The sequence below is a fragment of the Grammomys surdaster genome, unplaced genomic scaffold (genome assembly GCF_004785775.1).
Source record: "Grammomys surdaster isolate TR1022 unplaced genomic scaffold, NIH_TR_1.0 126029, whole genome shotgun sequence".
In the NCBI taxonomy this organism is placed as follows: Eukaryota; Metazoa; Chordata; class Mammalia; order Rodentia; family Muridae; genus Grammomys; species Grammomys surdaster.
Window position 1 is genome coordinate 2249090 of NW_021620842.1, and position 25217 is coordinate 2274306.

The following is a 25217-nucleotide window of genomic DNA, read 5'->3' on the forward strand; positions in this document are numbered from 1 at the left end:
GCCTCCTCTTGCCCTTAGTTTAGTCTTACTCTTCAGCTGAGAACTGACTTCCTGATCTGGTTCTATAATACTCACTACAGCTTTTTGAGCAAGACCTGTACTTGATTGACTTGTGAACACATATTCTATTTTTCTAATAAATTCCATGAGTCTTGGGACTTGTAAAAACTTTTGAGCACTGCTATGGCCATTTTGTAGCTATATATATGTATATGTATGATCTTAATTATTGATATCAACTGATATGTGTGCACAAATATGTCATCGAGATATTATATTTGCTGCATAATATCTAGTGTGTAATTTGAGAAGATCGATATCAGTAATTATGATTAGAATAAAATTATCTATGTTCATTTTTGCCAGAATCACCAAGTGAAGTGAAACTTTCAGGCAATTTCCTGCCATTCAATTTAATGTGGCTTTCATTCAAAGCACCATACTTCATGAATTTATTCTCACTCAATAAATTCTAATGTTGTAGAAAGACACAAATGTACTTGTCTATGTTTCTAGATAAGTGAAATGATGAAACCTGTCAAGTGTCATTGAAATATTAAGTGTGATATCTTGCTAAGTCAATTCATAAATTCCAAAATTGCTAGTGTCATGAAATATAAATCCATACACCAAAAAATGAAGTCTAACTTTGAAGCCAGAATTTAATAATGGTGGAGGTCTGGGTTAACATTCTGTACAATTTCCATGGTGCACTTGGATTGATATTCAGGATGAGATTCTCTTAAGAGCCACTGCTGAGAACACAGCACTGGCCAGTTACTTGTAATAAGATAAGTGTAGCCTTTTATCATCTGATCTTCAGAACTACTTGTTCCAAAATTTTTTATTTAAGCCAGTGCATATGACAGTCTAGTCCAGTTTTCTAGAATTTTATGTTGCTTAAGGAGCAAGATAAAGATGATCTTTGCTCCAGCTGCATTTCCTAGCTGTTCAGCTTACTTGTTTTGTGTGAAAATGAAAATGGTTTTCAACTTTTCTTACCCATTTTATGTACGACAACTAAAAAAATAATTTCTCTCTTCACTTTCTGACTTTGATTTATAGACAGTAGAAAAATATACCCATATTATCAATCAATTCATGGTCAAAGATATAAGGTAGCTAATATGAACTAATTAAAGAATACAAATGCACTATTTCTCTTGAAAATATTTTATGTATCCAGGAATTATTTGTTGAGGGCCTTCTGAAAACAGAGCTTTATGCTTCCATCATGGCACTGAGGAAGGAGAAGCTACTGCTTTGCTAGAGACATTAAAGAAAAATCTACATGTTGCTGGAACACATGACAGACAGACAGACAACACAGAAGAAAATTCGCTAATCAACAAAATAATTTCAGAGAACAATGCATTTTTTTAACTATTTAAAAATTTAATGTGTACAAGTTTACTTCCTACATGAACATTTTTGTAATATTAGTGCTGATGGGTCATCTAAGGGATTGGCAAATGCTTTCCTTTAGACTGACAAAGAATTAATCACTTGGGAAGTATAGAATACCTGGTCTCAAAGAAAGCAAAAGTAACAGGTTAATCCCTTTCAGATGGGAGGAAATTAATTCTAGGAGTCCATTCTTGCCCAGACCCTGGTTCTTCCTCTTTTCTATACTTGTCGTATTTCTATGCTTGTCGTATTTGACCCTATCACCTTCTTGCTCTTTCTCCTCATTCTGTATTCTTAGAAGAAAAGCTGCCACCTCAGGAAGCCTGTTGACACTTGTTTTGTCTATCTGCATCCTCCAACTTTCCTTCATCCTTTCCTCCCAGACAACTACAAAACCAGACTCATTTTAAGAGTTTTTCTAATAACATCTTGTAGAATTATGAAGTATAGAGGGGTATATGAATTAAACTAGTACCCAGAAAATTAGACATTTAAAAATGACCAGTTCAATATCTTTTAGGACGACCATAATGTTCTGAAATCACTCCATTTAGTTCCAAAACATTTTATCACTCTTGAAGTTACCATCCCTCTACCCATTTATTTCTGCAAACCAGCCCTCTGTTTTATCTCTAGATGTATTCTGAATATATGGTTTTGTACCCATCTTATTTTATGTAGTATAGTACATTGAGTTTCATCTTCATTATAACATGTAACTATTGTATTACTTTCAAAGACTGAACCATATTCTATTATAAATATGTCACAATTTCTTTATCCATTCATCAGTTGATTGACACTGTTTCCATATACTAGCTACTTGAGTGATGCTGCTATGAGCATGCACTTGCATGTTTTTAAGAACTATTCTTGTTTTGTGTTTAATAATTTAATTATACCCAATGGCTAAAGCATTAAGAACATTTCAGTTTCTTCTCATCGGTGTCATATGTTATCTTCCTTTTAAAAATGTATAGCTTTTTCATCTTACAATGAAAACAAAATCTCTTCCCAAATCTACCAACATAAAGTTACCATCTTTGCTGTGAGATAAATCTGCCATTTGTTTTGGTCAAAATGAAGAGAGAAGGAAGTGGAATAAAACAAAGAAACAACAATAAAGTAATAATAATAATAATAATAACAATATAACCAAAACTAAAATGAAAGTGACTGAGAATACTAATTATAGCTATCCAAGTGATATAAAATAGGACTGAAGTTCCAGATATATTCTGTCTACCTCTACACTCAAACTCTTTACAATGAGGTCAGCGTTTGTTGAAGCTATGTAACTCTATCCTTTCTTAATAGTACACTAAATTTTTATGTAAATTTTTATTTACTGACTAAGAACATTGAGAATCTTTTCACATTGTTTGAAAGAATGTGAAAAGTCTTTAGTTAACTTGACCATATTATTTAAAGAATCTATCTTTGATTAACTCAGACTTTTATGTATAGGAACATATTTCAGGACTAGACACAGATTGAGGATTGAACGTGCTCTGATGGTGCAAATCAAAACCAGTAGATACTTTTGTATATGGATTTAATTATCAAGGATCATTAAGCATTTTTATAAATTTATTTGTGGAAAATTCACTTAATTCTGCAATAATGTGACATACTAATAATAAGAGAATATAAGGATGGATACCAATGGAAATTCAGAGATAATTTTATTGAGTTTTAAAACAAATATTTTTTGGCAAACAATTTATGCATCTTAGCAGATGCCTAGGGGAAGAGAGAAGGAAAAAGCTTATATCATTCTCATTACCCGGCAAGAGCAGTCCACTCCATAGTACTAGACAACCATGTAGCAGGGAATTGTGCTTAAGTGAAAGAAACACCAAAGTACTAGAAAAGGCATACTCAAATTTTGGGGGGAAATGGACAAGAAAAAAATAGACTCAAAATTGGAAATGCATAGCTGAACATAAATTGCATTAGTGAGTGGGACTTCAGGAAAGAAAATGTGCAACATCTCATTATAGGAATGAGTATTCTGACTATTACTGGCTCAAAGTGAGTCAACCTTGTTAGGATCAGTGGGTTGGCCAGATATTTGAATAGACCCAATTAGAATGTGAAGTCTTCACCCTGATGATAAAGTCTGTTCCGTTGACCAGGAGCTTCTCTTTGATGGCTCTTTATTGTTACTCTAACACCAGGGACATGAAACAGTTGTTTTTTTTTTTTCATATTTTGTCTGTCATCAAGAAGCAGAGAGCAATGGCTCTGCTGAACAGCAGGAACAGCTGAAGTGGGCCAGCTGCTGCTCAGTTGTTGCTGATATTCAGCTATCCCAGAATAGTGTCACCAGATTTGGAGTGGATTTTCTTACCTCAATTAACTTACAGAAGTGATGTTTTTACAGACTTGCCCAGAAGCTTGTTTCCATGGTTACTTTAAGTCCAATCAAGTTCCATGTCCAGTTGAATAATCAGGATCAGGGTATTATGAAGTTCGCCATAGATGGTTACTCAGAAAAAATTAAGAGCCAACTGAAAGTCTCTGATTCAACTGGATTGGATGATACTCAGGGGAAGTAGCCCCTAGCATTGTGATCAAGACACTTTTAAAGGCAAAAACTACATCCTGTTATTTCTCTCAGCTACTACAGGGGAAAGTGTGCTCAGACCACAGATCTGTAATTTAAAAGAAGCTAAGATAAGTTAGCTGGGGGTATGCTGGTCTCAGGTTTTTGGAATAGAGTTGGATAATTTTCTATGGAATTCTTCATCAAGGAGAGAAAATTTTAGTTAAACTTGAAATGTCTTCAGCAAGAATAGAAGATACTTTAGAAGAATAGAGGAAACTTTGTACTGGCTTGTTCTTTCACATATAAATATAAAGGAAATTTCTTTGAGTTTAAAGATACCTTTAGTTTATATAATGAATATAGTTAGAGCTATTAAAAAATAAAACCATGACTCCCCATGATTTAATGTTTATTTCTTCTGTCTCAGTTGTTCTAAAAATTTCTATCTTAAAATTCAATCATTTTCAGAAAGAAGAGTGTTATGTTATGCTGACACAGGGGACTTAAAGTCTTATAGGGAAAAAAAGATAAGTTTTAGGCTGGCAGATTCTACATGTAGATCAACTGCATTTCAATCTCAAAATTGCATATAACAATGGTAATTAGTGTGTTGATCTTCTTTGCTTCCTGAGGGTATCATTGTGTCTACTTTCCTCTTTCAAGTTTCTCAGATCTTCAGAGGTTTTAGGGTTATTAGTCACTATTCATGACCTTAAGGGCATCAAGAGGAAATGGAGGCACTGTATTTATCAGGCTGTTTTCTGCTAAGGGGTGTGGAGCTGGGTTGTTAGTTATCTGTCTTCATGCTTAGTGGGGCATAACTCAGGCCAACTTTATGTTTCTGGAGGAGAGTTTTGACTTGATCAGCTGTGGTAGGACTTTCAATTGTTATCATGTGCTGAAGAAGAAGTCTTTAAAAACTTTTAATTAGACAGAGAACTATAGTGGGGAAGAGGCGATAAAAGAATAGGGGCCCAGCAAGGAAACTACCCATAGTAGACACTGTTTTAATGTGGACCTAATGAGAATACTGATGTAATACAAGAGGAGCTTCTGTATAAAACAAAACAAACAAAAAAAGGGAAGAAAAGCTGTAAGTAGGAGGATAGTACAGAGAAAAGAGTGGTCAAGAAGAGCCAAAGTGGGAGCGAATCAAAGAACATAGGAGGAGGCTTGTCATCATTTTTTGTGTGCTCCCTACATTGTTGAGCTCCATGTTGAAAAACTTGAGATTTGTTGCTGTGTAAGTAGCAGTTTCTCTGGAAGAGGGTGTGTTGGTTTGCATTTGCTTGGCCAAAGGAGTTGCACTATTTGGAGGTGTGGTCTTGCTGGAATAGGTGTGTCACTGTATGTGTGGTGGAGCTTTAATACCCTTCCTCTAACTGCCTGGAGGCAAGTTAGATGAAGATGTAGACCTCTAATCTCTTCCTGCGCCATGTCTGTCCCTAGATGCTGCCATGCTTCCTGTTTGACAAGAACGGACTGAACTTCTGAATATGTAAGCCAGCCCTAACTATATGTTGTCCTTATAAGAGTTGCCTTATCATGGTGTATTTTCACAGCAGTAAAACCCTAGCTAACACAGAGGGCAAATCCTACCTAAGAAGTAATCAGGAGGTCTAGTTCTCTTAATTTTGGAGTACCAGAGCAGCCAAAGTTTCAAGTTGGATGTTAAGAAGATGAACAAGAAGATTATTAAGCTGATTTAAAATATCTTTAAAATTTTCTGATAGCTAGAGAGACAGAAAGGCTAATTGATGCAAAGAAGTTGTCAGTACAGCTGTTTTAGTTCTGAGTCCTGAAAAATTACCCAGAACTGCAAGAGAAGGGATGAGTTAGATGGCCCATTAGTTCCTTTTTAGAGGTACCCAAACTGCTTCCAGGAGCTTGGCAGCACAGACTGCTCTAAATGTTTTATAGATAGCATATATATTAAAATAAAAATTTAAAAAAAAGGTGATTTAGAAGGCCAATAGTTATAGAACTTAGAAGAGGGTCAATCTAAGGGACCACAAAAAATCTTAATAGATGGCAAAGGTCAAGAAGAGAAACAGACATGTGATGACACTATGCGTTATTGGTATGTGTGAATAAGGTAGCATCTGCAATGTACAAAATGTGAGAATTTGTTTGTAGTGTACACATTAGTGATTAACTCTGAGTTACAAATTATGCCTTGGTATCTCATTAAAGAAAGAAATAAAAGCACTTCCTCTTGGAGTTATTACACCAAGAGTGAGTCTCAATTTGAATATTTCATTTTCTTTGGGTCTTTCAGCCTTTGTAAGTTATATGAATCTGATTCTGTCACTGTTTAGGTTTTCTTTGTATGTCTCTGTTGTGTGACTATGTGTTGGTTCCTAACAATAGCTTTCATGATATCTATTGAGCAGCATAAAAAGCATCACATAGAGAAAGAATGGGATATTTTACAAAACATTAATGGTTTTACAAGTAATTAAGTCATCTGTTCGAATTATCTTAGCTGAACCAAAAAACCAACATCATTGTTTATCAGCCCATACACATAAGTGGTTGGTATTAACCTTATGGTAGATTACAGAAAGTTTCTTTCAGCTTCTCTATTTAATGCTATCAGCAAATTTTATATGATCATTATATAATTTAAGATTACCTACTATTAGTTTGGAATGTGAAAGCTGAGTACTTGTGAGCTCCAAATCAAGTAAGGCTGATTGATACATTGTTCTCTTAAAAGCAGGTTCATAAAAAAATTAGAGTACTCAGTATGCTAGCAGTCTTAAATCTTAAGGGACTTCAAGTTATATTACTAATTTTTAACTATGAGCATCAGTAAAAGTACCAGTCTCTTACAATGTAAGAAATGATTTCAAAATATTGAATTGACACAAGACTGTTAAGACTATTAGAGATTATAATGAGAATGTAGTTAAGAAAATAGTCAGGAGCTAACAGTTAGGGACACACCTTTAACCTCACCACTTAGAAGGCAGAGGCACATGGATTTTGTGTTCAAGGCCATCCTAGTGAACTACATTATAGCCAGAGGTAGATAGTTGACCCTGTCTCAAAATCAATCAAACGAAACAAAACAAAACAAAAGAAATGAAAAGAAAAAAATACTAGGAGCAGTATTGTTTATATTAGATGAATAGAACATGAAAGGAAACCATCTGGAAGATTCTTGGCAGGCTTTTTCATGTGTGTTAGCAAAACTGATTTTTTTTGTCTTTGTTTGTTGTCAAATCTTAAGGCCACTTGTTGGATAGAGGAACTTTAAACATTATTGTTAGCCATTGTAAGTTTAAGTCAGCTTTTGGGTCTCTTATATTACAATCTTATGGAAAACATTAAGAGATAAATTTAGTGAGGAGTAAATTATTTTAAATTTTATTTTATTTTTTTTAATTTAAATTATTTTAAATTATATATATATGTGTGTGTGTGTGTGTGTGTGTGTGTGTGTGTATGTATGTATGTATGTATGTATGTATATATGGAAAACTAGCAGTTGAGATAGAAAAGTCTTTTTATTGGACATTTTATTTATTTACATTTCAAATGTTATCCTCTTTCCCGGTTCCCCCCACCCCCAAAACCATCCTTCTTCCCTCTGCTTCCATGAGGTTGCTTCTCTGTCCAACCACCCACTCCCACCTCCCTGCCCTGGTATTCCCCTATACTGGGGCATCAAGTCTTTCCAGGACCAAGGACCTCTCCTCCCATTGATGCCTGACAAGGCCATTCTCTGCTACATACACAGCTGGAGCCATGGGTCCCTCCATATGTACTCTTTGGTTGGCGGTTTAGTCCCTGGGAGCTCTGGGAGGTCTGGTTGGTTGATATTTTTCTTCTTATGGGTTGCAAACCCAATCAGCTCCTTCATCCCTTTCTCTAACTCATCCATTGGGAAAGAAAGAAATTAGGAAAAAGACACCTTTCACAATAGTCCTCCAATAGTCTCTAACTCATCCCATGCTCAGTCCAATGGTTGGCTGCAAGCATTGCCTCTGTATTTGTCAGGCTCTAGCAGAGCCTCTCAGGATACGGCTATATCAGGCTCCTGTCAGCATGCACTTCTTGGCATCACAATAATTTCTGAGTATGGTATCTGTATATGGGATAGATCCCCAGATAGAGCTGTCTCTGGATGATCTCCTTCAGTCTTTGCTACATAGTTTGTCTTTGTATTTGCTCCCATGAATATTTTGTTCCTCCTTCTAAGAAGGACTGAAGCAGCCACACCATGGTCTTCCTTCTTCTTGAGCTTCATGTGGTCTATGATTTGTATCTTGGATATTCTGAGCTTTTTGAATATTGATGCAGAAAATACTCAACAAAATTCATGCAAACTGAATCCATGAACACATCAAAATGATCATCCATCATGGACAAGTATGCTTCATCCCAGGAATGCAGTGATATGTGGAAATCCATCAACATAATCCACCAAATAAATAAATTCAAAGAAAAAAAAAGCATGATCATTTCATTAGATGCTGAGAAAGCATTTGACAATATTCAACACTCCTTCATTATAAAAGTCTTGGAAAGATCAAGAATTCAAGGCCCATACGTAAACACAGTAAAAGCACTATGCAGCAAACCCGTAGCCAACCTGAAACTAAATTGAGAGAAACTTGAAACAATTCCACTAAAATCAGGGACTTGACAAGGCTGCTGACTCTCTCCCTACCTAGTCAATATAGTCCTCGAAATCCTAGCCAGACCAATTAGACAACCAAAGATTGTCTAAGAGATAAAAATTGAAAATGAAGTCAAAATATCACTATTTGCAGATGATTTGATAAGTGACCCCAAAAAATTCCACCAGAGAACTCCTAAACCTGATAAACAACTTAAGCAATGTGGCTGGATATAAAATTAACTCAAACAAATCAGTAACCTTTCTCTACTCAAGGATAAACAGGCTGAGAAAAAAATCCAGGGCTTTCCAGCTGTGACTGGAGACTCTTCAGGCCTTTTATATGTTTGATGATTGTCCACACTCTTAATGGGAGCTTCCTTAGATAAAGGGAAGGAGACAGGTAAGAAGAGAGAAGAAAGGATATCCAGAGGGCAAGGCAGGGCTCCATGACACCAAAACTATTCTTGAGTTTCATCATCAAATGTCAGATCTGGATTGATAAGGCAATGTGAAAATAAAAGACAGAGCAGACTGAGATTTGAAGAAGCAGGTTATTCTTTCATCATAGCAATGAAGTGTTTGTCTCTCCTCAGGAGTCAGAAAAGAGTGTAAACCCAAGCACAGGGAGCCTGCAGTATTATTAGGCACAAAAAGGAACTATTCCACATGCAGATCTGTTCCATTTCCCTGAAGTCTTGAAGACGTACATACCTATGTGGTTTGGCATTCTGATTTACTTTATAAGGACCTTTCTGGATGCTAACATTCGGAAAAAGCTGTTTTTCTGCTTATCAACTTTTCCATTCAGAGTTTCTTAGCTCACCTGGTGTTTGGGGTTTATTAGTTTCTTAGTACTGATTTAGTATCAGTTTCCTGAGACTTTAGTTGTCTATATGGCTAGCTGAATTAGTTTTGAAAAGAATCATTTTGAAATGAGTTTCAAAATTAGAAAATAGAGTCATACGAGCTCTTCTTATTATCTTTTCCCCACATATGATGTCTTTCATAATGATAGTGTTTTCAAAGCTAGGAGAGAAAATTTACTATATTATTTACAAATGATCTTTAGATATTATTTACTATTCCACAAATTTTCATTTCATTCCTCATTGTGAACCTGTACGTATATATACATATTCATGTATGTGCCTATAACTATGTATTCTCGACTGTCTCTGCCTGTATATATGTATATCTGTGTGTATGCATGTATATATCCATGTGTGTGTTTCCGGGTATTTGCTTATATGTGTGTATGTCTCATGTGTACATGCATGTGTGTATGCTTGAATGCATATCTACAAGTGTGTATGCCTGTGAATATGCCTGTACATGTGTGCATGTTTGTCTCCTTTTGCATATATATATATATATATATATATATATGATTTATATAGAGAGCTGATTGTCTCTGCCTACAGATGTATTTTGTTCCATGTGATTTTACTCAGTTACTTTTATTTATTTGTGCATATATATGCCTGTAGGTTTACATATGATATCAAATGTCAGCATTGAGTTTTTCTAGTATCATTTTTTTATCCTATTTTTTTTTTGAGACAGAGTCTTTCACAAAAACTGATTAGTAATTGGGTAGATATATTGTTCAGTGAACCACTGTGATCCTCCTTTCCCAGCCATCAGGAGTAAAAGGTAAAAAGCACACATTATCACAGTCAGATTTTTATGTTAATTATGGGAATCTAAACTCAGGCTTTCACACTTGGCCTGCGAGCACAAGCTATTAAACCACATACTCAGATCTTTATTTGTTATTATCTTAAAAATGAACTGGAGTAGTTCTGAATAAGTGGAATTCATTTGTTCTTTCTAAAAATATGACCTTCCTATAGGTGATCTGAGATGCAGATTAGTTGATATAAAATGCTGAAAACCACACTGTTGTTTTTAAAATAAGCACTTTTAAATCTGAGACATTAGATATTGAGAGGCAAATATTGATGGTCACAGTTGTTAGACCTTGTTAATACATAGTTTTCATATAATACAAATACTATTAATTTAGTACAATCTGAATCCTGATAAAATATTTCAATTCAATATTTGCATTGCTATAAAAATGATTTTATAAATTTATGTTTGCATCTAGTTTCTTTGTTATTTAAGAATGTTACCACACAACATTACATGAGATACATTATATTTAATTATAAAGTTTTCTGTAGTCACTTATATGCTGGCATATACTCTAGATTGTGTCTTCTTCCTAGGGTATTTATATTACCACTTATTCTGCATTTTTTCTATTTTCAGATCATGAAGGCTATAGCTATTGATGGAAAGCTCAAAAATGGAACTGTTAAAAGCTGTTCAGTTCTATAAGGATTTATTCCTACTGGGTAGAATGTGATCAGTGTCATAGTTAGGGTTTGTATTCCTGCACTAACATCATGACCAAGAAGCAAGTTGGGGAGGAAAGGGTTTATTCAGCTTACACTTACACATTGCTGTTCATCATCAAAGGAAGTCAGGACTGGAACTCAAGCAGGTCAGGAAGCAGGAAATACTCCCAGGCCATGAGAGGATGTTAGATACTGGCTCCCTTCTCCTGGGTTGCTCAGCTTGCTTTCCTATAGAACCTAGGGCTACCAGTCAAGGGATGGCACCACCTGCAATGGGCCTTCTCATTCTTGATCACTAACTGAGAAAATGTCTTACAGCTGGAAGAGGCTCCTTTCTCTGTGATAACTCCAGCTTGTCATGTTGTCAACAAAACCAGCCTGTACAAACAGCTAATGGTCTCTCGATAAGCCTGGCTCATTTTACTGTAGCGCTTTGGCTTACGTGCACATGTCCCCTCTCCTATTATAAAAGGGAAAAATGACAGTAATCTTGGAAAAACAGAGTGAAATTTCAACCATTCTAAAAGTTACCTGTAACATGACATTTTTGTTGTACATCTATTATTTGGTTGTAATATGATAAACACAGTTTACTTATTACTAGAAATTACATTTAAATTATAAATTCTTTGATGGTATACATTTTGGTTGATCATAATTTTTTCTTCATTAAAACACAATTTTGATTGGATTGCAATGGAAGCATTTTCTGGATACTTATTGAATTTTAATCTCCTATTATCCAAAACCCTGTTTTAAATATCATTTTATTAAAGTATTTTTTCATAGTATAGATTCTGATGCTCTACCTCAGTGACAACTGGATCAAAGTATTTTATTTTAATTAAGTATAATTAGAATTTTATTTTTCACATCTCTCAAAGAAATGTCAAAATTATAAATTAATTACCAATAGGTTTTTATGGAAATTACATACTAGGCAGCTTTTGATATATTTGGAGCCACCAATATTACCATTTTTAAGATATAAAAATTAGGGCTGGAGAGCTGGCTCAGTGGTTAAGAGCACTGACTGCTCTTCCAGAGGTCCTGAGTTCAATTCCCAGCAACCACATGGTGGCTCACAACCATCTGTAATGGGATCTGATGCCCTCTCCTGGTATGTCTGAAGACAGCTACAGAACTCATATACATAATAAACAAACAAATAAATAAATAAACCTTTAAAAAAAAGAGAGAGAGAAAAAAAAAAAAGATATAAAAATTAAACCAAATAAGATTTTGCTACTTTCAAGAGCATTGTATTTATTCTTCTCAGACACATACTTTACATAGCTGATCTCTTTTAAAAGTGTAAATTATATTACACTTATAAAAAGCACTACTTTATAACTGATTAAAAAAATAAGTAGTTACAGGAAGCAGTAAGGCCATAAATTAAAATCTTGGCCACTTAAGTCATTTTGTAAAAGCTTTAAAATCATTTGTGTTATTTGGAATTGACAGTATAACATCTATGATTTTATAATAGTTTGTTTTATATTTTGAAATTATAATTATATAATTTATTTCTTTTCACTTTACTTATTCCACTAATAAAACCCCTTTCTTTTAGTTCATGGAGACTTTTTCTTTAATTGTATTCACAAATATATAAATATAACCTTCTCAGTCCATCAATACTCCCTTTATGTTTATGATACCAGGTGTGTCCACAATTGATATTAAATAGCCAACTGGAAGCTCTTACCTAGGAAAGAACATTTTTCCTACTGTCATCATTTTCCATTTCCCCATAGCTTAGTGTTGAAGCTACATGACTTTCCCTCACTTCCATATTGAGATGTCCACTGGTGTCTCCGTTGCTCAAATCTTGTTTCAGCAGCCATGTTGATAAGACTTAATGGGTATAGCTTCTCTGACATTTCTAGGAAACATAATCTCACATTAAGCTTCCAGTTCCTGTAGCTCTTACAATTAGTCTGCTCCCTCTGCCAAAATGACCTCTCAGGTACTGAAATTGTGTTGTAGGTATACCAGTTCAGACTAGATACCACAGGATCTTTTGTTCTTGTAGTTTGATCAATTGTCATTTTCCATAATGATCTCCATCTTTAACAGAGAGAAGTTTATTTAATGTATGTGAGAACTATGATTATTTAGGGGTGTAACAATAAATACGTGGAATGAAGTTAGTAATTATGCTGGTTTGGAAAAGTTCTATCTCTAGATTCTTCTACAACATCTATGATTTCACTACCTCAGGGTAGCTGGTTATTTTTCTATTACCAGACATGGTTTTCCTCTCGTTGAGTGGGACTTATGCCCAACTAGAGAGTTGTTGGTTACTATCAAGATATGTATGCTGATATTTTATATTTAGAGTAATAATGAGATGAGTGTCATTCCTGTGGTTAAAAGACATTAGAGCTTAGAAAGACTAATGTTTCACTTCCCTGGAAGCTTGCATGATGCCTTCTGGCACAATGAAAAGGAGGTTTTGGGTGAGTTCCAGCCCAGGTCTTCTGGTTCCTGTTTCTGAAGTGAGTAGTGTCTTTAGCAATAAATACTTGTCTTGGAAGGTGTTTATGGTAGTCTGAATAAGAATGGCCATCATATGCTCACATGTTTGAACAATCAGTCACCAATCAATAGATGTGGCCTTGTTGAAGAAAATGTGCCAGTACTCATAGGCTTTGAGTTTCCAAGGCTCATTCCAGGCCTAGGCATCCTTGCTTTGCCTATGGCTTAGGATGTAGCTCAGCTACTGATATGGTGTCTGCCTCTATGCCATCATTCTCCTTGCATGGTGATAATAGGCTAAACCACTAAAAGTGTAAGAAAGCCTCCAATTAAATATTTTCTTTCATAAAAATTGTCTTGATCATGGTGTCTCTTCATAGCAGTAGAACAGTGACCTAGCCAGAGAACAAAGACAACAGCAATAGCTTATAATATTTTAGAAGTCTCTTGGACAACATTGACCAACAGCACAAAAACAACATTCTTATGTCTGATCTGGGAAGAAAATTTTAATTAAATTATGCATGTATATGTAGAAATGAACTTGCATGTATTATAGGGTTATTTAGGTAGACTGATTATTATGTGATTCCTTATGGTATTTTTGCCATCATTATTTTATCTTCCTCTATTTTTCTTCTGTATGCATTTCCTTTCTTCTCTCTAGTTAAAGTCTCTTCCCTCATCTTCCACTCCCCAAGTGAGATTATTTGTACCTTGTCATTTCCTTCTCTAATGTTCCCTACTACTCCAACATAAATGTTAACCCTTTTTACTTTTCTAATTTCTGCATTTACTACAAGATAAGTATTCATATCTGAAGATTTGGAACTAGGAGCCTCAGATGAGATGAAACATGAGACTTTTGTCTTCCTGGATCTGGGTTACCTCACTCTGTATGTTCTTTTCTAGTTTCATTCATTCATTTAATAACACATTTTATGACTATGTTTCACTCTATAGCTGAAAAGTATTTATTGTATATTTGTACCATATTTTCCATACCCATTCGCCTGTTAAAGGACATTTAAGTGATTTCTATTACCTGGCTATTTTGAATAGGGTTGCAATTAATGTTTCTGTGCAATTATCTATGAAGTAGGATATAGAATCTTTGGGGCATATGCTGAAGAGTAGTATAGATGGGTCATATGGTAAATTTATTTTAACTTTTAGAGGACTATCCATACTGATGTCCAGTGTGACATCCCCAATTTGCATTCCTGTCAACATTGTGTAAGGGTTCCTCTTTCCTCAGAACCTCCCCAGAATTTGATGTCTTCAGTTTTGTTGATTTTAGCCATAATTATTGGGTAAGAAATTGTTTTAGTTTGCATATCTCTTTGATGAAAATTGTTTTTAAGTATTTTTTAGTCATTCTTATTTTTTCTATTTAGAAGTCTTTGTTTAGATCCTGAACTCATTTTCAATTGGGTCATTTGTTTCATTGTTTTCTTTTGGTGTGTGTGTGGCGGAGGATGTTGCATTCTGCATATTAATCCTCTTTGAGAAATATAGCTTCCATTTTGTGAGTTTCTTCTTCATTTGATTGTTTTCTTAGCTGCATAGAAGATGTTTAGTTTTATAAGATCATACTTGTCAACTGTTGTCTTAATTCTTGGGAAAATAAAGCCAGAAACCTCTTTCTTATACCAATATCATGGATATCCTGAAGAATATTAGCTGATTTTTTCTTTAAGTTTCAGCACTTCAGGTTTCAAATTGAGGTCTTTGATTTATGTGAAGTTAGCTTTTGTGAAAGGTGATAGATACAGACCGAATTCCATTCTTCTACATGTGGATAACTTTCTCAGCACCATTTGTAGATGATTTATATCTTCCAATGTATATTTTTGGCATCTTTGTTAATGTTATATGAACTCACTATTGGGCCTTTGATTTTTTTCCACTTGTGTACACGTCTGATTTTGTGCCAATATCATATCGATTTTATTACTATGGTCTGGTGTTTTGAATAAAAATGGTCCCCATAGGCCCACAGGAATTGGCACTATTAGGAGGTGTGTCCTTGCTTAAGTAGATGTGACACTGTTGGAGGAAGTGTGTCACTGTGGTAGCAGGCTTTCACATCTCATATGTTCAAGTTACTACCAATATGGCTCATAGTCACTTCTGCTACCTGCAGTGTAAGATATAGAACTCTCAGCTCCTTCTACAGCACCATATCTGCCTGCCAACATGATGTCCCGAAACTTCTGTATATTTGTTTCCTGTGAAGTTGTTTCATCTTCTTTGGTCACTTTTTCTTTATCTTCTCTTTTGTCTTGAGTCTTAATATTCTACTCACTGGTTGATTCATTCTAGTTTCAATGACTTTTCTAGTTGTGTTATAGATTTTTTTCATTTCAATTTTCATTTTAGCTTAAGTATTCATCAATATTTCTATGTTTAGTGTTTTCTGTTTTTAAATCCTGAATTGTCTGCATCATTTTCAATAGCTATATATTTAGTTGTTTTATTAACTTTAAATTTCTTAAGTTTTTTATTTCGTAAGTGTCTTTCATTGCATCGCCTTTAAAGTCCTTGCATTTTCTTCTGATGAAAGGTATGAATGCTCTTTTAGATGTTATTTCTATCCTGGGATTCATCTAAAAACTTCTTATTGGTAAACATTTTTATAAGACTGATGTTTATTGTTTGGAGGTACTGCCTTGATGTTTCATGCTGGTTTGTTTTTTTCTGAAGATATCTGAATATGTCACTTCCTTTATTAGTTCTGTGTTCTTTCATTAGTATGTGGACCGAGAATGATGGGGTAGATCCCAGGATCAGAGAAAACTGTGTTGTTCCTAAAATTTTGATATGACTTAGGTGGAATGTCAGATGTAAAGTGGAGGATAAGTTGCCATCTGGTTTCTAAATTATTGTCTTAGCCTAGAATCTAAGAATAGATCTGGGACTTTGGGAGAGTACACGGATGGTAAACAGAGAAATACTCATTTGCTAGATTTTGGCAAAGGGTGTGCAGGATCTAGCAGTGTAGATGGGTTAGGTATGATATATGATGTGCCTATAATTTGTGGGCAGTCAGATAAGGTCCTAGTGAAAAACTAGGTGATAAACACAATGCAAGTTGATGCCAACAGACTTTGAAATGCAGTGGATTGGGGAACTGAGTATTATCTAGGAGTCTGAGAAAGTTACATGAGGAAAACATCAGAAAGACTCTCCAGGCTAGTCCCTGGTGTAGGATATAACACTTACTTTTAAATATCAATTTGATTGATGAGTTATGTATTAGTTGTGATGTATTTAAGACAATGAATTCAGATTATCAACATGAACTAACATTTCTTGGTTACCTGCCAGGCAGTTAAATTGAATGTCTAGAGTTAATGAGACGGGGGTCACAAAGAAGTAGGAATAATCAAAAGCTTGACAATAAAATTAATATTGTTAAAAAAGATATATGTCTTTTTTCCCTCCACAGATATTGAAGATGAGGAGAGTGAAGAATCATGGGAAGTACAGTCCTTGTATTCTAAAATAGCATCAGTGTATATAAACCTCATAATTACATAATCATTCCAGCTCACACATGTGTCTCCTACTCCATTAGAGCCACACCTCTACATATTCATAATTACAACCTGTCTATGAAAAAAATGCTGAACTCAGCAGGCTAAGTTAATTGCTCAAATTGTACAGACATCTGAGCCTTGCTTCATTTTCAAATGGGAAAAAGGAATTATAGGGGAAGCAAATATCTGAAAATAGCTGCATGCTGTTGAGTCTCTTCTTTCTGTCATTCACTGGGTTTTCTTGGATAAATTACTCAATGTTCCCTCACTTGTAAAGTTTAAGTAGCAATACTTGATTTTAGAGATCCCTGGGGTGATAAAGTGGGATAATTTAGACAGGTCAACAACATTGCTTTTGGAAGCTAACTTCCTGATCTCCAGCACCTCCTCCAGTACTTACTAGACTAGTAATCCTGGAAAAATCCTACAGACAACTGCTTTTTATCACATACAAGTAACATCTATTACATTTTATTATAGCTAGGTAGGCTGCTGTCTGGGAATGGAAATCTCAGTGCCTCGCTGCTAGAGTTCATAATTGTTGCACCTACGAAAAGGATTATACTGCACTTCACAGAGATTGCTTCCTGTTCCTTTCCCTTGTCTTCTTATGCAATTCACCCTAAATCACTCTTCAATAATTATTTACCTTCTCTTTCCACTTTTAGGCAGAGTGATTGTACTCAGCACAGATTTTGTCCTTAGTCTGTATAAGCAAATAAACTATTATATGATATTTTATGATAAAATGTAAACAGATGTCTTTTAATTGCAGAGTATACACCAACAAGAGACAAAATAATAATGCTACCCAAGTCCGTCTTAGTGAACATGGAAGTATGTGGAGGTTACTTACAGGAGCATGAGTAGCTCAACAATAGCTGCATCCATGAAAATCTCATCAAAGCCTAAGTGGTAGCTCATCAAAGCAGAATCATTAGGGCTCCTTGTGCAACTTTCAGATAACCCACAGTGTTAGGGATGGAGAGACTCTTTCTTCCCAGTGATTGCCATTGCCTATGTGTTAGAAGCCGACTCCTAGCCAAAAGCAGCTATCATCATTGCAGCCATCTCGAGCCATATACCCTGACAAGAGACTTGTTTTCAACAGCCTGCAATAACTGAGTGCACTCTGATAAACATCTTGTAACACTGTTTAGTGCCCCCAGTTCCAAGGTGTACCTGGTGTCCATGGCTACAAGGCACGTGGCATAGTGCCTTCAGTTGAGCTTGTCCACGAGGGCAAGTCACATGATAAAGGGTATAAATACCCAGGATTTCCTTTCTATTGTGATGGTGTGAGGAGAATGTGAGAGGAGTGAGGAGACTGAAGGAGTGAGGAGAATATAGTAAAAGTGTGAGGAGAATATAGAAGAAGAGAGGAGAATAAAGAAGAGACTTGAAGAGACTTGACCAGACTCTATCTTGTATCTATCTTTTGCATCTCTCGCCCCTTTTTCGACCTTCCTCCGTCCCCATTCTCTCTCTTGCTAAACCCTGACCTGCAGACCTGAGCAGCAGAACCGGCCGTTACAAAAGAAATGGCCGTTACACCTATGTAACCTTGAAGAGGCTGCTTTTGAATTTCGTAAATTTAAGGAGCTGTCGGGCCTTGTGTCTCCTTCCTTTTCTTTTGGACTTTTTGAAACATCACTTTTCCTTCAAAAGGGAATGTTTTAATTAAGAGGAAATAGTTATCGAACGTCAACTGTCATAAGAGAAGAAAAACCTTCCAATGGACACTAGGCATGTCATCCTTGGAAGCTGGACTAAAGATAAACACTGAGTCAGTTCTTGTTGCTAGGATGGAATTCAGTACTTACGTGTTACTTAAAAGTTTTGAGTAAACAAATCTTCAATGTCTAATTTTGAAATGACTCTGATGAAGATCTGAAACACAAAAGTAGGAAAATAAGATTGAGAGATATTGTAATTTTTGATTCAGGAATAAACTTTGTGAATAACATAGAAAAGTATTTCACTGTGTATGAACCTGTGGTTTCCTCACATAAGTGAAAGAGGGTATGTCTTCCTTCAGAAAATGAAAACCAAGTGTAATCTGGACTCTGTCCTTAGAAAGTCCGATTCCGAAGTTAACTTTTGGTAAGGGCTTTCTCAGAACAAAGGGAAAACAACATGACATAATTAATATATCTTCACATGTATGACTATTTCACAGCCCTGTAGAGTAGACCACACAATCAGTATGTATGCTACCATGTAAGGGAGTCAGAATGGCTAAAATATAATGTGGAACCAAAGAGAGTCACATAAGACAAAATCCCTCTGTGCTCAGGTTTGAGATTTCAGATGTGAATTTGCTCAGCCACTTGAAATGGAAGCACGGCTTCTTGGCTTCTCTGTTCAAGAATACCGCAACATTTATTGAGAGTTTGTAACAGAACTCACAAATCGTTATTTCAACTCTTTTTGTCACTGTAGTGTGAAGCATAGGACACTGAGAGAGGTGAACTTACCTGGTCACTATTATCAGAGGTCAGCCCTCCTAGAGGTCTGGAGCAACACACTTGGGAGCACTAAATAACCTGATAAGGCCCAGGAACTAGCTAAGGGATCACTGCCTATCAGGCTGGTAAGAACCCAAGTTCATTTTAGTAAGCTTGCCCTAAACAGAAAGGAAGCGTGATCATTTCATACAGTTTGACTGGGTAGTCTCCCAGGAGATGAGAGCAAACTGTGACACTGGATGGTGTGTTGGATACAGTTTGAATGCAATTGGATGAGAAGGATAACTGGAGAATTCTAACTGTATCAAGGGCCAAATTGATTATAGAGTCCTCATCTACCGGTGAGTGTTGATCAGTAGAAGTGAAGTGTTTTTTTTGTGTGTGTGACTTTCTTTGGAGGGATCCTGTCATTGGGGTTTATAATATTATCTCTAATGCTAAGAGATGCCTAACATATTGTCATGTGAAGAGCATCTGAATCCAGATAAAATGATTACATACTCCTTCCTTTTCTCCTTCTTGTATGTGATTGTCAATTTTGGAGGTGAGGTATGAATGGTGAACGGAGCAACTTTACCATTATAGAGTGTATAGTAAAAGATTTCAAAGGGATTTTTCCAGGCATTCTGTGAAATAGATCAGTCTTTACTACATATGGAGTGCTCTTCAGGAGGTCTCTAGTGGTGTGAATAACCTTGGCCCATGGAAAGTGGCACAATTAGGAGGTGTGGCATTGTTGGAGAAGCTGTTACCTTGTTGGAAGTTTGTCACTGTGGAAGTGGGCTTTGAAGCTCCTATACTCAGGCTACACCCAAGGTGGAAGAGAGCCTTCTCCTGACTGCCTGCAGAAGACAGTTGCTTGGATCAAGGTACAGAATTCTCAGCTCTCTCTGCATCAAGTCTGCATATATGATGCCATGCTTCCCACCTTTATAATAATGGACTCAATCTCTGAAAGTATAAGTCAGTCCCAATTAAATGTCCATCTTCTAAGAGTTTCCTTGGTCATGATGTCTTTTCACAGCAATGAAACTGTAATTAAGGCAGGGCTACTAGATAAGTAGCTAGTTGTTATAGTCTTTAGATTCACTGTGGGGGACTCAGACCACTCTAATGAATTCTCCAACATGAATGACTAGCAAGACAGAGTTCTCCCTCAGCCACTTCTCCTGAAAGGCTGTTTACAATAAAACTGTGTAACGGAACTGTAAAATCATGATGTCCCAGTTGACATCTCCATCAAGATGCTGCCTAGAATCCTGGGAAATACATTTTTTTTTCTGAAAATTCAGAGGAAACTCATTACAACTTATTTTATCCTTTTCGGTGGCTTACACTCCTTACACCCACCACAGCTGGAGCTCTATCAGAGAATATGCACAACCTAAGGCTATCTTTCCCATAAAGCCACCCAAAATATCCATGTCTGAAGTCACTCTAGAGCTGCCAACCTCACATACTCTGGCCATGCAGACTGTCAGGTACCCATCTCCCCAAGGACACTAAAATGCTTTACATGTTGCCACTAAATGGATACCTGGGTTCTCCTAATATGATCAAGATTGCCAGGTACAGGGGTGGGATAGCACATGTTTGTATATCTATCCTTTAGTATGCCACTGTGTTTACTTGAGTTCCATACAGAGGATAGGAGAAGGGTTTCTTACAAAAATGTGGGTTCTTTTTCCAATGGCCTGCACCTAGAAAGCCTTTATGTATCTGAGAGGAAGGCCCCAGAGAAACATAGTTTGAGACACCACTCACATGCCTGTATATTCTAACCCCTCCTTGAGGTCATAGCAATGAAAACTGTTGTATGAAATAGGTTGTAGGAAGTTTCCAGCTACTCAGATGAGGGTATAATGACATAACACACCTCTCCATGTGAAGATATAAAACAAGAACAGCTAATGTAATTGTTTTCCAAGGGGTTATGGCTGAACTCTCCAAGATGGCAGTTGCTTAGCTTAGAAAACAGTCACTCACAACCCTCTTCACCTTTTTTTCTGGGTTTTACAATTTTTTTACACTTCTTCTTCCACAGTGATTCCTAAGTCTTGGAGGGCGTGATCTGGATGTATGATTATAATTCTCCTCTCAAGTAAAAAGCCATATCTACATGTCTTTTATTAATTTGTTCTCTTCAGAACATGGTACCTAGTGAGTCTTGTGGGTATTTCTCCTACTACCAAATTCCGATTAGAAATTAGACAATAACCAAGAAACAGAAAAATATCCAAATGGACAAAGACTGAGATAATCACCTGTGATTGGAAATATAAATATGGGCAAACACTTCAGCTGGTGCATCACTGAACTAACCAAGACCAGTAACCACTGGAGCATATGACTTCTCTTGGTCAAATTTTAATCTGAGTAATTAGTATTATATGTGAATTTCACCCTGTGAAGTGTTCCTCAAGTCAAATTAGAAAATTGTAGCTATCCATACCTACTCAAACCACTATTTCATTAGCTGATACATCACTCCTGGCATGTCTATCACAGTGCAAGGTCCACAGCTAAGTAGGACTCTAGGGCTTAATTCTACCTAGCATCCTTAGTAGCAACTTCTGGAACTACAGGAAATAGCTTGCATGGAGAGGGTATTTTGCCTGCAATCCTACATTATTTCTCCTAGTCTGACAGCCAAAGAGAGCAAACTCTTCAGGCAGCATCTAGAAAGTAACAAAATTTAAGTACTGGAACTCCTCAATAACCACCTATGGCTTCTCTGAGTCTCTGTTTTTACATTTTGTTTACAATTTGGCATTCACAGGCACAATTTATCACAAGTTTTTCCAATACTTCTGTGGGTGTCATTTGTGCCTTACCCAATCCTAAATCTCCGAAGAATTCTATAGCATCCTTTGTACCATTTATGAACTGTTTCCCATGTTTGTCTTTTCAGGCGTAATAGAATGTCTCTTAGACAAATTTCTAAATCTGAAAAACAACAATAACACTATCACCACCACCAACAACAACACAATCAAAACAACAACAACAACAACAATCAAACCAAAACAACAAAACCAAAACGAATTAAAGGCTAGTGTTATACCCTCCATAAGTGACAACCATTTATTCAAAGGATAGGAAGAATGATGTTGCAAAGTTCTGAGGCACTTCACATACTGGGTCTGTGAAGAGAAACTTGGTGAAGAACATTGAAAATCTACTGCCATCTGTTGCAAATAAATGTCAGGTGCTCACAGAATGTCACAACTCAAACACAATTAAGGTCTAACACAGCATAAAAATATTCTATCCATTAGAATCTGCTTCTTCCTCCACTGATCCATGTTAGGTACAGTAACATGGTTAGGGGCACTAAATTAATTCTTCACAGTCCTCAGTCATTCTCTCTGAGCCATTCACTTGCAAATATCAGAGTTCTTCTTGCATTTCTCCACCCATGATAAATTTGGTGGGTGAGATTCAAACTACTCAGCCCCAATCAGAGTTAGTGGTGAATGAGGTCCTACTCTCCCTTAGGAAGGTGCTATGCAATTCAAGAATTGTACCAACCAATAAAGTGAGCACATGTAATATTTCTAAAAATGACTTTCTCAGTTTGGCTCCCATGGAAAACTATAAGGATTATTTTAGTTACCAGAAGACTATGGTAAAAAATAACCATCGAAGACCACTACAAAGACTTCATGGTTGATAGTTTGTTAAAATACTGTGGGACCCGTCTCATGGTATTGAGAGAACTTGTGGGGTCCACATATATCTAAGACTATTATTCCTTCTGACTATGTCAGTGATACAAGTTTGGAGGCCCCGAGGTCATTTGCAGATTCCTATGGGGAATCATCTATCCTGTAGCATTAATAGGTCAAGACCTTATTGGGAAATCTATAGGCCCAAATAGCTTTTAACTCCTACAGCAAAGAAACTCCAATATTAGGGAAACAAAAGATAGTATATGATATGACCAATAAATATTATATATATCTTTATATATTATAAATTAATATTAATATATATTACCTTTTTCTTGAAAAACAATGTAACTCTTATGGTTTCCCAAAGAGGAAAATGGTGCCTCTACACTCTAGGAGTGAGAGAACACAGGAAGTTCCATTTGGGTGTTTCACTGTATATGAGAGAAAGGGAACTAAAATATAAATGGGGACTATTGAAAGACAGATAATGCAATTCTACACTGAACCAGGGGATGAACATTTGGATATGAATATGCTGAGCCCCTGGCAACACTAATCACTGTTGCTTTATATATATAAAAAAATTCTCAGTGTCTGAGAATCTTAGAGTGAATGTTCTGCTCCTGTTTCTTAGGTTCCTTGTTTACCACTTGCATTTTTACTTTACCTGTAATAGCAGAGTTGTTTTGGAATGAAGTTCATTGAATTTTATTGAGTAATATTCTAATAAACATTTAAAACAAAAATTTTACCAATTCTTAGGATTTTTTTTTCTATGAGTGGATTATAGGAAGAACAATTGTTCACTAGCTGTATTTTGCTCCTTTTTTGTTCTCAGGTCAGACTTAATTCTTGACATTTCTGTTAGATGTCTTCTTAGAGGGAATCGACCAGGATGTTATTCTTTTACACTTTTAAAATTTTATTCTAAACAATATTACAATGTAGTAAACTTGTAAGCATTATAATTTTGGCTTTACCTAAATGTTACTATAATGGTTATTTTCTGGAGGAGGAAAGAAAGTGAATAGAACTGAAGAGTGTTACCTAATTTACAGAATCTAACATACATATGCTACAGGTTTTAGTTAGTTTATAAATAATTAAGGGTAAATTTTGAACCTACTGCAGACAGCTTCTAAGAAGCTTACACTATGTAAATATTTTCTGATCAGCAGGAAAAAATTTATTTGGTATAAATTATTTAGCTACCATTCAATGTAATACAAATTGAAAGAAATATCTGTGTACTAAAATTTTAAGAAATGACAGTGAATCCCATGTTTTCTTATCTGTAGACTTCACTAGCTCTAAAGTAACATGAAAAAGGGAACTAAAAGAAATTTAGAATATCTAAAGCGAGTGAAAACTTTGTTGCCTAAATCTCTAGTCACAAACACCACTTCCTGTAACCTTTATTTTGCTTCTCAAAAAAAAAAAAAAACAAACAAACAAACCTGTGTTACTTTCTAAGGCAGACAGGGAAGATATGAGTAAACACTTTTGTGTCATATAGAAAATAATTTGTCCTCAATCCTGTAGCAGACTGCTTGCAGGCACCTTTCCTCCCACTCTACCTCCATTCCCTGGTGATTCTGCCAAACCTTCCCACAGTCTCAACTATCCTCCTTTCTGTAGAAACTTGTGCAGTCTCCTTTTCATTTCTTTGTGTCAATAGTCAATACCTAGAAACTCTTTCTATTTAGGATTACCAGTAGCCATACTGGACTTGGATTCAGGTATATGATTTCCAATAATTTTCCAGTATAATCTCTCCAGGGTTATTCTAAAACTTGTATCAGATTCCTTACAGGGGCCTATGCTCTCACTTAATTCCAGTACCTGTGGACACCTCCAAACCTCAAGAAGAAGGCAGCTATCTTCTTTCTGCTCATATTTTTGTGTCAGCTGCATATAGGTAGAAATACTTTCTATCTGGGATGCTACTCCCCATGTGGTTAAATCAGGCTAAATCAGAACTTAGGTAGGAGATTTTCCTTCCCACTCCTGTCTCCCATCACAACTGCTCTAGTCTCATCCTTAGCTCCTTAGTAGCTTGCATCCTACATCAATGCCAAAGGATTTGCGAAATCATGGA